Genomic DNA, 12,259 nt, shown 5'->3' on the forward strand with positions numbered 1-12,259 from the left:
TGTCGGCATCTCTGGTCTGCGAAGCATGCCAACTGTTATCACAAGTTTTTCTTACGAGGAATCTTCACGCTTTTCTGCAGACGTGGTTGTGCAGACTTGAGTTTCACCAAGGTGAAAAAAGAACAGCAGGTTCAGACACAGAAACTTCCCCTGCCTTCACTGGGTGCATTTCAGTCTCTGTCACTTTCTTGGTTTGTGGAGTGGCTGAGATTCCTCCCCAGCTGGTGACACTGACGACTGGCTCTATTGCTGTTTCTCTACACCCAGCAGATCTTGCTCTTGGAGAGAAAGGTGCTGTGAAACCCTTGGTCAGGAAGCCTGTATCAGCTTGGGCACTGTCTCCTGTATTCTGCTAGTGTGTTGCTCCAAATTTCTCCATGGCAGCTCTAGCAGTCACCACTAGTTTCCTCAGACTACCTCAACTCTGTTAAGTAGCTTGTAGACCTGGGCACAGAGAGGTGCCATGCTAGCCGCAGTATTCGACTTTGTCCTATCAAGACCTAAAGACACAGTGTCAGTTGTGAGATTTTATTGAGTTGTTGGTAGAGCCATCAGTTGTTCTGCCATCAGCAGAACCGCTCTCCTCAAGCACCATCCCCTCCTTTCTGAGCAATCCCCCAAAATGCCCCTGTGAGCTCTGGCCCCCCGAAGCCCTCTCCTATGGGGTGGCACAGTGAACCTCTCTCTTGCTCCCAGGACGTGAGGACTCGGGAGGAAACACTGGCTGCAGCACATTCCCACGCCGGACACCTGTTTGGTTTTTATGTCTGCATCATACCTGACCTGGTCAGAGCAGCAGCATGACCCAGGCAGAGCAGTACATCAGTACATTCGGTGCCAGGATAAGAGGGTGCGAACGGGTTTGGTGTGATCTGGACGAGCCCAAAATAATCCTAGCTCTTAGCAGAGCTGACAGAATTTGTATCAGGAGACTTCAGGCTAGTCAGTACACGTCATAGGACAAAATAGATCGGCTGCATTTTTAAAAAATGCGTTTGAAAGAAAGGTTTGAAAAGTTCCTCTTCTTCACCTTGAGGTTGTTGGGAATTTTACCCCCCCTTTTTGGGATTTACAAAAAAAAGTCAGTGGATGGTGCACATCTTGCAAGCAAATTCCATACATCTTCCAGTGCTCTCAGATACCACTACCAAACACACTGCCTGGGCCCCGGCCCTCTGCTCCTACTGAAGAAGGAAAGGCGCCTCATCGGAGAGCTCAGCAGACGTTCTTCATCCCCACTCCCGCCATGGCACAGGGCTGCTGGGGGCATGGCCAGTGCCACCCACTCCGGCAGGGCATGGCAGGGCCTCACCGGCCAGGCCCATCCCACAGCCTCCACAGGGAGCAGAGGTGGCCTGGAGGCAGCCGCAGCCCCCATGGCCACTGTGAGGGAGACAGGGGCAGCGACAGGCCCGCCATGGTGCCGGCACCTGCAGCCCGGCCCGATGGGGACGGTGTGGCGGGATCAGCAGGGTTCTGCCCTCACGGGTGCTGCGCCTGCCTCCTGGGAAGCGGTCACCTACACCAGAAATGGTTTCTCACCATTATACGTATTTTAAACTAACAACCCCACAGAAGAAAATACTGGAAATTTAATGCCAGCAAGAACTCAACCAGGTGTATAACCTGATGGTCAAGACAAATACTGTACAGTGACAGAGCCAGCTCCTCTGCTTCAAGCTACACCCGCATGCTTGCAGATGTAGGAATTAGTAAGTTTTCTTCACTTAAAATCCCCCTCTTGGTAAAACCCTTGTCAGCTCCAGTGTGTCAGCCACCAAAAGCTCCTTACAGCGTAGCTGTCACATCATGCCAGATGCAAACCCTTCCCGCACAGCAGCCCTGATCTTTTTTTTTTTAAATAGGAGCATAAACAGAAGATTCTTCATCAAACTGCAAAGTTTTAAAAATATGCCCATTATGAATAGTTGCCCACCACTCCCTCAGACAGCTGGTTTCGCAAAAGGGTTGTATGGGGCCGGGTGCTGGCTGGCTGCGGGGCACAGACTCTGGTGCTGTGCCTTCCTCCGGCTCTTTGCCTTCTGCACTGGAACCAATTGCTTGTCTATAAAAACAGATGACAGTCTGATTAAAAAACAGGCGCTGTTCAAATTTGGGGGAAAGATTAGTGTATGTCCCATATGTTAGCATAAGTACCCGTAGAGGGTGAGTTTCTCTCCTGCAGCCGATACCCAAAGGACAGGAGTATTTGTACTGAAATTAACTCACACTGCTGGGTGAAAAAAACCCCCACAAAACACTTCTTTAAAACCTGTGGTAGCATCTCTAAATCACAGTGACAAGAAACGTACAAACATAAAAAGAAATATTACCCCTGCTTCGCAATGCTTGCACGCTCTCTACGTTCCTCAATGCAGATGCTCTAAATATTGCTTTAAAATAATCTTCTCCCAAATGGTATATGACGCAGATCCATTGGAAACGTACTGGATTTAGATATGCAGATTCAAAAGCCCAGTTTCTTTTGCAAGAGACTTCTGCGTCTCCCTGGAATGGAGACGTGGGCTCAGGCAGCTGCCCAGGCAAAGCCACATGCAAGCGCCAGGAGCTACTCACAAGCATGCCTGAGATCTAATTTTCATAGACTTCATACTGGCAGCACGGTTGCATGCCTGACTTCTAAGCTGGTAAGAATCAATCACAATAGAGTTTAAACTGAAAGAGGGTGGATTTAGATTAGATATAAGGAAGAAATTCTTTACTGTGAGGGTGGTGAGGCATTGGAACAGGTTGCCCAGAGAAGCTGTGGATGCCCCATCCCTGGCAGTGTTCAAGGCCAGGTTGGATGGGGCTTTGGGCAACCTGGTCTGGTGGAGGGTGTCCCTGCCTGCAGCAGGGGGATTGGAACTAGATGGTCTTTGGGGTCCCTTCCAACCCAAACCATTCTGTGATTCTATGATTCTGTGATTCTGTGATTGTCAAATAATTTCTTGTTTACAGAGCTGTAATTTACTTAGGTAAATTAATTCTAAGACCGAAAAGCGTTTGCAAGTTATGGCTAAGTGTGCTTTTCTCTGTTTAAGTTGGGGCGCTAACAACTTGCATTGAAATCTGTAGAAGCAATTCAGAGTGACACTGTACCATTTGAAAAAAAAAAAAAAAAACAAAAACAAAACAACAAACCATGGGAATTATAAAAGATGGGGCTGGCACCGGGAGTGGAGATTGAAATTCACAAGCACGGCTGAGTTTGGAGTTGTCATGGTACCAGTGCTACTATACGTGAATCACAGTACCATCAGATCACACTCTGAAAAGCAGCAGTTTTGCTTGCATACAAAGTGAGCAAAACCTTGGAACGAACTGTTCTGTACCTTTAAGGAACTCAACGTTCACTCCGATCTAGCAGCCTGGGTTCAAAGTTTAAAAAGCGGTGAGATTTTGGATAAATTGGTGATTTTCTGCAAGATAGGCCTGGCTCCACACTGCTGTGGTTATGGAGTTGCAACTCTGCAGCCTGTGGATTAAGTCAGAAGCACCAGAAACACCACAGCTCTTCTCACAGTGTTGGCCCACACACAATGTTGAAGAACCATGTGGCTTGTTTAGGCCACTGCACCTTGTCCATGGCAATAATAAAAATCAGCAAAATCCCTGTCTGTAATCAATGCTTTTATTACTATGAACCCTTTTGTGCTCTGCAGAGAACCATGCACATCGTAGCACAGATAATCCATCGCTATCTTGTTAAACTTATTTTGCAAAATTTTCTTGAATATGTAGGCTAAGGTTTGCTCCCTTTATTGCTATGCTCCTAATAGTAGTGTGCAACCAAGTGTAAAAGATCTTCTGTCTTCTCAATTAACAGACTATTAAGCTTTCCCCTAAGAGTAATAAACTCCTGTAATCTGGCAGGGGCAGCAGTCCACAGATGCACTTTTTTTTTTTCCCCCCAAAGTGCAAGTTTGTGTTTCCAGATCTGTGCGGGTTGTTCTAACCAGATTTTGCTGAGGAGACACGCAGAAGGTATATTCACACTAACTAACACGCTAAATAGGTGAAAAGTCATCTGGCATACAATTAAATCTAAATTGTTTCGAAATACTTCATTTCAGCAACTATTCCTCCATCTTTTACTCATGAATAATCTTTAGAGAGTTGTCTCTCAACAGCAGACATTTTTCTACTAGGGCCACAGGGACTCTAAGCATCCCTGGAAAATGTCTAAGAAGCCTATGAAAGACAGCTGGAAAAAGCAAATTTTTTGTCAGGATGGTTGAATTATTGACTTAAAAGTGTCTGCACTGTTATGAAATAAATGCAGGAGCCCATAAATTCCAGAACCCCTGCTCCAAATCGAGGAGTTGAGGAATGCAGAAACTGAAGATAATGGCAAATCCCTCTAAATGCATAGTCAGGTATCTGGGGAACAACATGCAGTTTACTTAAATTTATATCTAAATGCACTGTTGTTTAGTCTAAGTCTCAATGTTTTCCATAAGAATGGTGAGTGAGGTCAGTCTGCAGAGGTGAGGTGTTACCAACACTCATTAAGTTACATCAAGTTGCATCAAAGGAGAGCCAAAGATCACACCCAAAAGAAACAAGCCTGCTTTGTTTTCACAGTGGAAAAGCAAAAGCTAGGCATTCATAGCTTAACAGATCCAAGGCCAGAAGGTGTTCTTGGGTAATTTAAAAGACAGACAAAGAATTCCTTCCTGAAATTTATAATCCGAAGAAGAAAGACCGTCTGCCCCTTCTCTCCACAGTTTGCTGTAGAGAACAACCAGGCTCATCTGCTACCTGTAGCTGCTTGGCTCCACTGTATGTGTGCAGTCCCAATGAGCATGAAGCAGTATTATGGAACAAGAGAAGGGGTGGGTAGATCCTTTTACAATTTACAGAACAGGTCAGGTCATCTACTTCATCAAACTCTGTACAAAACCATGGCTGGTTTGAAACCCTCCCAATAGCTATGCTATATCAGCCCTAGTTTGTTATTTTCTTGTCCCTTGAAACCAGAAATCAGGAAAGTTCCCTAAAATTTACTGCTAGGAAGTCTCATTACATTTTTTTCAGCTTGCAGTGATAAGATGGTATTGTCAGCGCTAACCTTTCCCCAAGCAAAGACTAGCCTTGGGTTGCAGTGCGGGGACCACCCACACACCGTATTATACTTCTGTGCTAGTTAAAAGCGACTAAGTATAAACAAAGGGAGCACCCAGGGACTTGGAGTCAGCTCTCTCCACAGAGCCCTTCCTGTTTTTACCTCACTGCTGCTCATTTCTCGGATTCAGATGACACTTCACTTCTCTGCTAAAATCTCGAGGCCAGTCTCATGCCTGCACAGCCCAGTGCTGCTGTGGCTGGGTGACATACTCACACCAGCTGTAAATGAGTTGGCGTGGGCACCAGCACCATTTCCAAGAACATCAGCGCTTTTAGCCAAACATCTCAATGCATATTTTAGATTTCTTAATGTATTAAACAAGGGTTTTGTCACTGTTTTTCTCTCTGGGCGATTTTATAAGTAACTTCTTTCTCATCCCACTTTTGATCTTCATGTTTTTTTCCTCATACTGATTTCTGGGTTCATAGATTTTTTTTTTTTTAAGGGATCCTTGGGGAAACCCACAGTGACAGGCCCCCTTTTCCGATCGCCTCCATGACACAATCCATAGATAATAATTTGTGTTTCAAGTTAGGAAACAACACACTCCCTCCAGAAATAAGGAATACCAATGCCGAGGTAGTAAATTTATCAATCAAATAACCTACTCTACTCGTGCTTTATTTACCATTTTTCTAAATTTCAGAAGATATTGAATGCTCTGGTTTGACTCAGCTCCTGAAAATCAGCTCAGTACCATCTGTAACCAGCATTTCTTGACCAGCTCCAAATCGCGCTGAGTTGTTATTTTGGAGTTGCATAGATCCAAATTCTTTCCTCTTTCTCTTCCTGCTCTCATCTTCCCCTCATTGCCTTCAAAAGTTGCCTTCAAGTCCCACCGTAAAACCTTTTCCTCCAGTTCAACCTGCTTCCCTTTTCTCCTCCTCTCCCCGATGGCCTCTTCAAATGGGAAGTCATCTTTCCCCAGCGTCAAGGATAAAATCCACCCCACACAGAGGAGCCGGTGCCAGGTCCACTTAAGTCTTCCAAAGAATTTCACCTCAGATGACTTTCCCCTCTCCTCCTCCTCCAGACTTATTCTTTTCACAATACTTTTCAACAATGACCTCAGCCAGATTCCTTCACCACTGCTAACTTGTACCAGCACTTAATGTACTTTATGTGCCTGCAGTGTTTTTTCTGAGTTTGTAATAGGCTGCAAATTCCTTGAAGCATGTCTCATTATATTTTTGTATAGCTCCACTCACTGTGTCTCTACTTAATAAATAATGGCTCCTCTACAAGAATGCTCACTATACACCCCTACTGTTTAAAATATCAGCCCTTGCGTTGTTAGCTTTCTTCGTTTTTCTTTTGTCTGCGTGAGTCATTGTACCCACCTTCTGCATGTGTTTATGTACACATGCTCATTCACATTTCTCTCCACAGAAAGAAACGCTAAAATAATCCCCTGCGCCAAAATTCCTTATTTTGCACATAAATGCAAACATTTTGGATTAGCTGGAGATGCAGTCAGCTTTAAAGATTTTCCACTTCCTTATTCTTCCTAGAAAAGTCCCCCTTCCCTCCCAAAAACCTAATCGGAGAGTGTAAAAGCAGTTTGTGTTCTTCAAGAAAAGCTACTTTAAACATGAGACCCCATGTTTAACTTGCCCTGCTGTTGATGTAAGAAATATACGGCAGATGATAAACAAGCAACGAGCTAAAAATACTCTGAAATCTTCAACACTGGAACTAAGCCTAAGTGAAAGAGCTTTATGTTGAGCAAAACCCAGTGAGGTGTAGCCTGGCTGAGAAAGAAACACTGTCATCAGGCTCCCACAAGTCTAGTTGCAATAAGGGACTTTCAGTGCTGCAAGGTCTTATTTACTTGTCCGAGCCTATTAGGGGTTAGACCTGCTACACAATCGCAAGCCTGGGGTCACCTTTCACAGGTTTCAGGTATAAATCGTAGCCAGTGCCCTACTTCCACTCAGGTTACTCTCTGGCTTCAGAAAAATGTCTTCCGTATTTTCTTCATCCTTATTGGCTTTTAAACTTGCTTATTTCATGCATTGTAATTCAGTTAAATTTCCAAAATATTTCTCGTGTAAGTACATTTTAACCTAGTTTTACTCAAAGGTCCCAGGTGAGGTGACCAAAGCAGGAGCAGGGCTAGAGAGTGAGATTTAAATAACCAGTGCAGATAGGAAGCAAAAGAGACCAGAGTTGTGGAGTTTACCTTCTACTTGTGATCTGTCACTTGCAGAGACATTTCTGACACACGGTTTACCAGATCACAGCAGTTCCTTCATGTCCAGGGATCCTCCCATCTGATGGGAATCTTCACACTTAGGTGCTCTAAACAGGAAGGCCAAACCGCATGCTATACCTTTTAACACACCAAAACTTGATACAGGACAAAAGATACTCTCTTGTCTATCTCGGGTATGTGTAGAGTTGATACTCTGCTAGCATCGAAGTCTCCCTAAAACAAGGAGAGGTCTTTTTTGGTCTATTTAACATGGAAATCCTGACATGCAGTACGGCCATATGCCCCACCTGAAATTTCAGGAATCCCCACAGTCAACCACAATGCAAACCTGGGTTCCACAATCATAATTTGGGGACCATCCCTCTTCTCCTGGTGAGGATGATGGTAGGAAATACAACCAGTCATGACAGGCTGCAGGCACCACCTGATAGTAATATAGATCTTATTATTTTATTTCCCAATACTGTGGCAAGAGCAACCCGTGCTCAGGGCAGGATGACTGCAATGATTGCTGCTGAACTTTAAACAGTGATGTTGCGGCAGCTGTAACTGCTGCTACAGAATAAGAAAACATAGCAAACAGGGGTTTCTGCTTTTACATGAGCCTTATCATTTTGGCTCTGTAACATGGCCTTGTTCACTCAGGTGCTAAAGCAAGGCATCCTGCTACCACAATACTCCTCCTGAGGTCCTTTTCTGCATCTCCCTCTTATCCTGGACTCTTTCAGCAAGCCCAACCCCGTCATCATTCCCTCCAGGCTCAGGATGCTACCATCTGCTCAGCCGGCCACTCTGTATCCCCCACCCCAGTGAAGGGGCAGTAGCAGCTGTGGCCAGCGGGCCCCTTTTTGGTACCTCTTTTAATGTTTGCCAGGTCCCAGGTAACACCAGGAATTTGCATACGAGATAGAAAAGACATAGAGCATTTTCCCAAGCACCCCTTCTTTGACCTATCTACTTCTGTAACTGCTTCTTGGCCTTGATACCTTTCTGGACAGAGGTCTCTGTGCTTCACCTCTTTCTGATCTGGTTCCTCACTCCATGGACTGGATTTAGCCCTGTGAGTGCTGTTCTCATTCATCCAATTCTTCCTCTTCTGGTTCCCAGCCCAGAAAATACATGCAACAGTGCATCAAGCAGAGAAGGAGAGCAAACTCCAAGCATCTAGCATGACTCCTCAAAAAAAAAAGGAGCACTACCCTTCCCTACAGATGTTTCTACAGTTGTCAAGAATTTCATATCATATGCCGAATCCTCTACTTCCCTGCAAAGCACAGGGCTCCATGCCACAGGCAGCCACGTTCCATATCAAAACGGACAGCATCATATCGGCTCCAGTATAATCATGTCTGCTTTGGGCCAACTGGGCACATGCTCAAAGGGTGACACTGGCACAGCTGCACCATTAATGCAGGGTAACTGGAATGTAGTAGATGCCTGGAAACTGGCTGCTACTTCTGCAGTCCATACTCTATGTACTGCCAAAAATTTCCGTATCCCCTTGATCCAAACCGAGAGATACAAAACCTGAACTAGGCAGACATTTATCCGGCGCTCAGTATCTCATATCAGCACCGTTACCACGCACCGCCCCAGGCACCCCAGCAGTGAGGCACAACAGCTAGCCTGGGTCAGAGGAGACTTCTGTTCCATGCAGGAGGTTCCTGGTACTGTCAGGAGACGTTTTGCAGGCAGAACTGTACTGTGTTACAGACATAGTTTGAAATCAAACAAGGGATAGCACACCATATTTTTCTAGGGTAAGCACAACATAAATGTTTATGTAAAAAGAGAGAAAGATGACAGGAAAACTGGAACAGCACCTTTCTTACTAAAGTGAACCAAGTTTTCAAGGGCTAAGCAGATGTGGGAAGACAAGGAGAAAAATCTGTTGAAGCCACTGATATAAAAAAAGTCATCTTTCTATGTAACTAGCTTTGTCTTTAGACCTTCTGTGGAAGTTTTAAAGAGTGGGATGTATTCAATACAATAGCTGCTGTCTGTTTCTAGACAATTATTCCTTCCGTTTCTAAATTAATAACTGCAAATCTATGCCGTGTAAAAATACAGGACGATTCTTTGGGCTGTTAACATTTTTCAGCAGGGGATTTCAGCGCCTTCTCTTCCTCTATCAGCAGCTGCCACTGTTTTGTTCGCAGTGAGAGCAGCCGCCACCAGCTCCCAGCATTCTGCGTCAGATCTCATGCAAATGGCACCATTTGGCCCCCTGGGAGGCAACCACTGCCTGCACCGCCGTTGTGCCTTCCCTCTGGGAAACAGGTGGTGGGACAGAATGAGAGCAGGCAACAGGCTGCCAGCTGGACCACGCTCAGGATGCTTTAAAAAAAATAAAAAAAATCCCCCTCTCTCATTTTCCTTCTCTTACTCTGTCCTTGGACTTGCACCTTCTATTCTGTGTCACTTTAAAAAACTCTTAAACAGCAATTTTTTGGGGGGGGAAGAAGGCTTTGTGACATACACTTTGCTTCCTTCTGCCATAGTAAGCAGCATTCTATAATAAACGAAAGAGATACTGGGGGTAGGTGCTGTTAGAGATGATCACCTCTCTTCTCAGTATGCAGGCACTATGCAATGCCTTGGGTGAATACTTTCAGTAGGAGACCGAGATACAGCATTCAGTACAGTCAACGCATTACATAGTACCTTAAGCAAATACTTATTTCAAAGCAGTTTTTTGTCTAAAAATACGTACTGTTTTTTTGCCTCCTCTGATGACTGGGCTCCCATATAGTTTAAAAATGAGATGAAAGGACTCAATAGGGAAGAGGAAAGGGAAAAAAATGGCATGAAAGTTAGCAGTTGCTTGTGAGAGAGATGGACACATCGCTACACGCAAAGATTAGCTAAACTAATTCCTTTCAGATTTTCAGACAAATTTACAGGCTGACAAACCAGCTATTGGTACTTCTGCATAATGAAATGTAAGGCTTCTTTTGATTTTGGACTAGGAAGTAAGTAAACTTGCATCAGTAATATTCTGAGATTAAAGCAGCGATACTGAACTAATGTTAGTATATTATCTATGACATGAATAGCTGCATGAGGTTTTTGTTTCTAGGATGTATCTGATTCTTGCTGTAGATGCTAATGAAGACTTTCTCCCTCTGACCATGTTGACCAGAGGAAAATGAGGTGGGATTAGAAAGTAAAAGGCACTTGAGAATAACATCTTTGTAGCTTGCTACCCTAAGATTCTCCTTCCCTCTCTTTCCTCCTCCTCCCCTTAAATTAATTGCAGTCTGGAGGTGGGTAACACCTCAAGTCACTGGTTCGCCACAGGGAACGCAAAGGACAGGCGTGCAGATATATACAAGCATGGGGGTAGCGTGTAGCAACTTAAGGAACACCGCCTTCCTGCGTGACCAAAGGCGAATCACACGCTGAACCATTTGTAAGGCCTGTGACAATCACTTAGGTTTCTTTAAAAAAAAACACAAGGGTTTCTTTAAGAGTCAACTGTGAATAACACATTTGAGAAAAATTGCACAATTCTAACAGCTAACATATAGACGGGCTCGTGATTCAGGGGTGGACTTGACCACGGACACTATTACGCAGGTCATCCATGAATGTGAAACATGCTGCAATCAAGCAAGCCAAACAGTTAAAGCCCCTCTGGTATGGAGGACGATGGCTGAAATACAAATATGGGCAGGCCTGGCAAACTGATTACATCACACTTCCACAATCCTGCCAAGGCAAGTGCCATGTGCTCATAATCGTGGAAGCAACCACTGGATGGCTGGAAACATATCCCGTGCCCCATGCCACCGCTCGGAACACTGTCCTGGGCCTTGAAAAACAAGTCCTGTGGTAACATGGCACCTCAGAAAGAATTGAATCAGACAACGGGTCTCATTTAGGAAACAACCTCATAAGACACCTGGGCTAAAGAGCATGGCAGTGAGTGGGTGTATCACATCCCCCATCATGCACCAGCCTCCAGGAAAATTGAATGGTACCATGGACTGTTAAAGACTACACTGAGAGCAATGGGTGCTGGGACCCTCAAATATTGGGATATACATTTAGCAAAGGCCACCTGGTTAGTCAACACTAGGGCATCTACCAATTGAGCTGGCCAATCAAAAGTCCTATGTACTGTAGAAGCGGATAAAGTCCCCGTAGTGCACATGAAGAATGTGTTGGGGAAGACAGTCTGGGTTATTCCTGCCTCAGGCAAAGGCAAACCCATCCATGGGATTGCTTTTGCTCAAGGACCTGGATGCACTTGGTGGGCGATGCAGAAGGACAAAGAAGTCTGATGTGTACCTCAAGGGGATCTGATTTTGGGTGAGAATAGACAATAAATTCAATTGTATGATGTTAATTGCTGCATAATATTGTATATCATCACTAGTATGACTGCAATATGCCGTATCACAGGTATTACAGCAAGAATCACCCAGATTAATGAAGAATGAATGTTGATGAAATTGAGCGAAGTGCAACAATGATACAACCAGATAAACACAGCAGTGATAGAAACAGAACTGGTTTCAGCATGCAACATGCCAACACCACACACCATCTCTCCTGTCCTGAAGGACTGTTACGAGAGATGGAGCCCAAAGTCATGGACTAAATGAACTCAATGAACATTTCAGAGGGATGTCCTGTAGACTAATAGAATGATATCTGTGTGTATATATCAAAATATGTATTGGAAAGTGTGGGACCTGGGTATGACATAGATGGTGTGGAACAAGGGGTGGATACTGTCCTGGTTTTGCCTGGGATAGTCAGTTTTCTTCCTAGTAGCTGGTATAGTGCTGTGTTTTGGATTTAGTATGAGCATAATGTTGATAACACACTGATGTTTTAGTTGTTGTTAAGCAGTGTTTACACTAAGTCAAGGACTTTTCAGCTTCCCAGGCCCTGCCAGCGAGGAG

This window comes from Grus americana, chromosome 1, assembly GCF_028858705.1.
Source record: "Grus americana isolate bGruAme1 chromosome 1, bGruAme1.mat, whole genome shotgun sequence".
In the NCBI taxonomy this organism is placed as follows: domain Eukaryota; kingdom Metazoa; phylum Chordata; class Aves; order Gruiformes; family Gruidae; genus Grus; species Grus americana.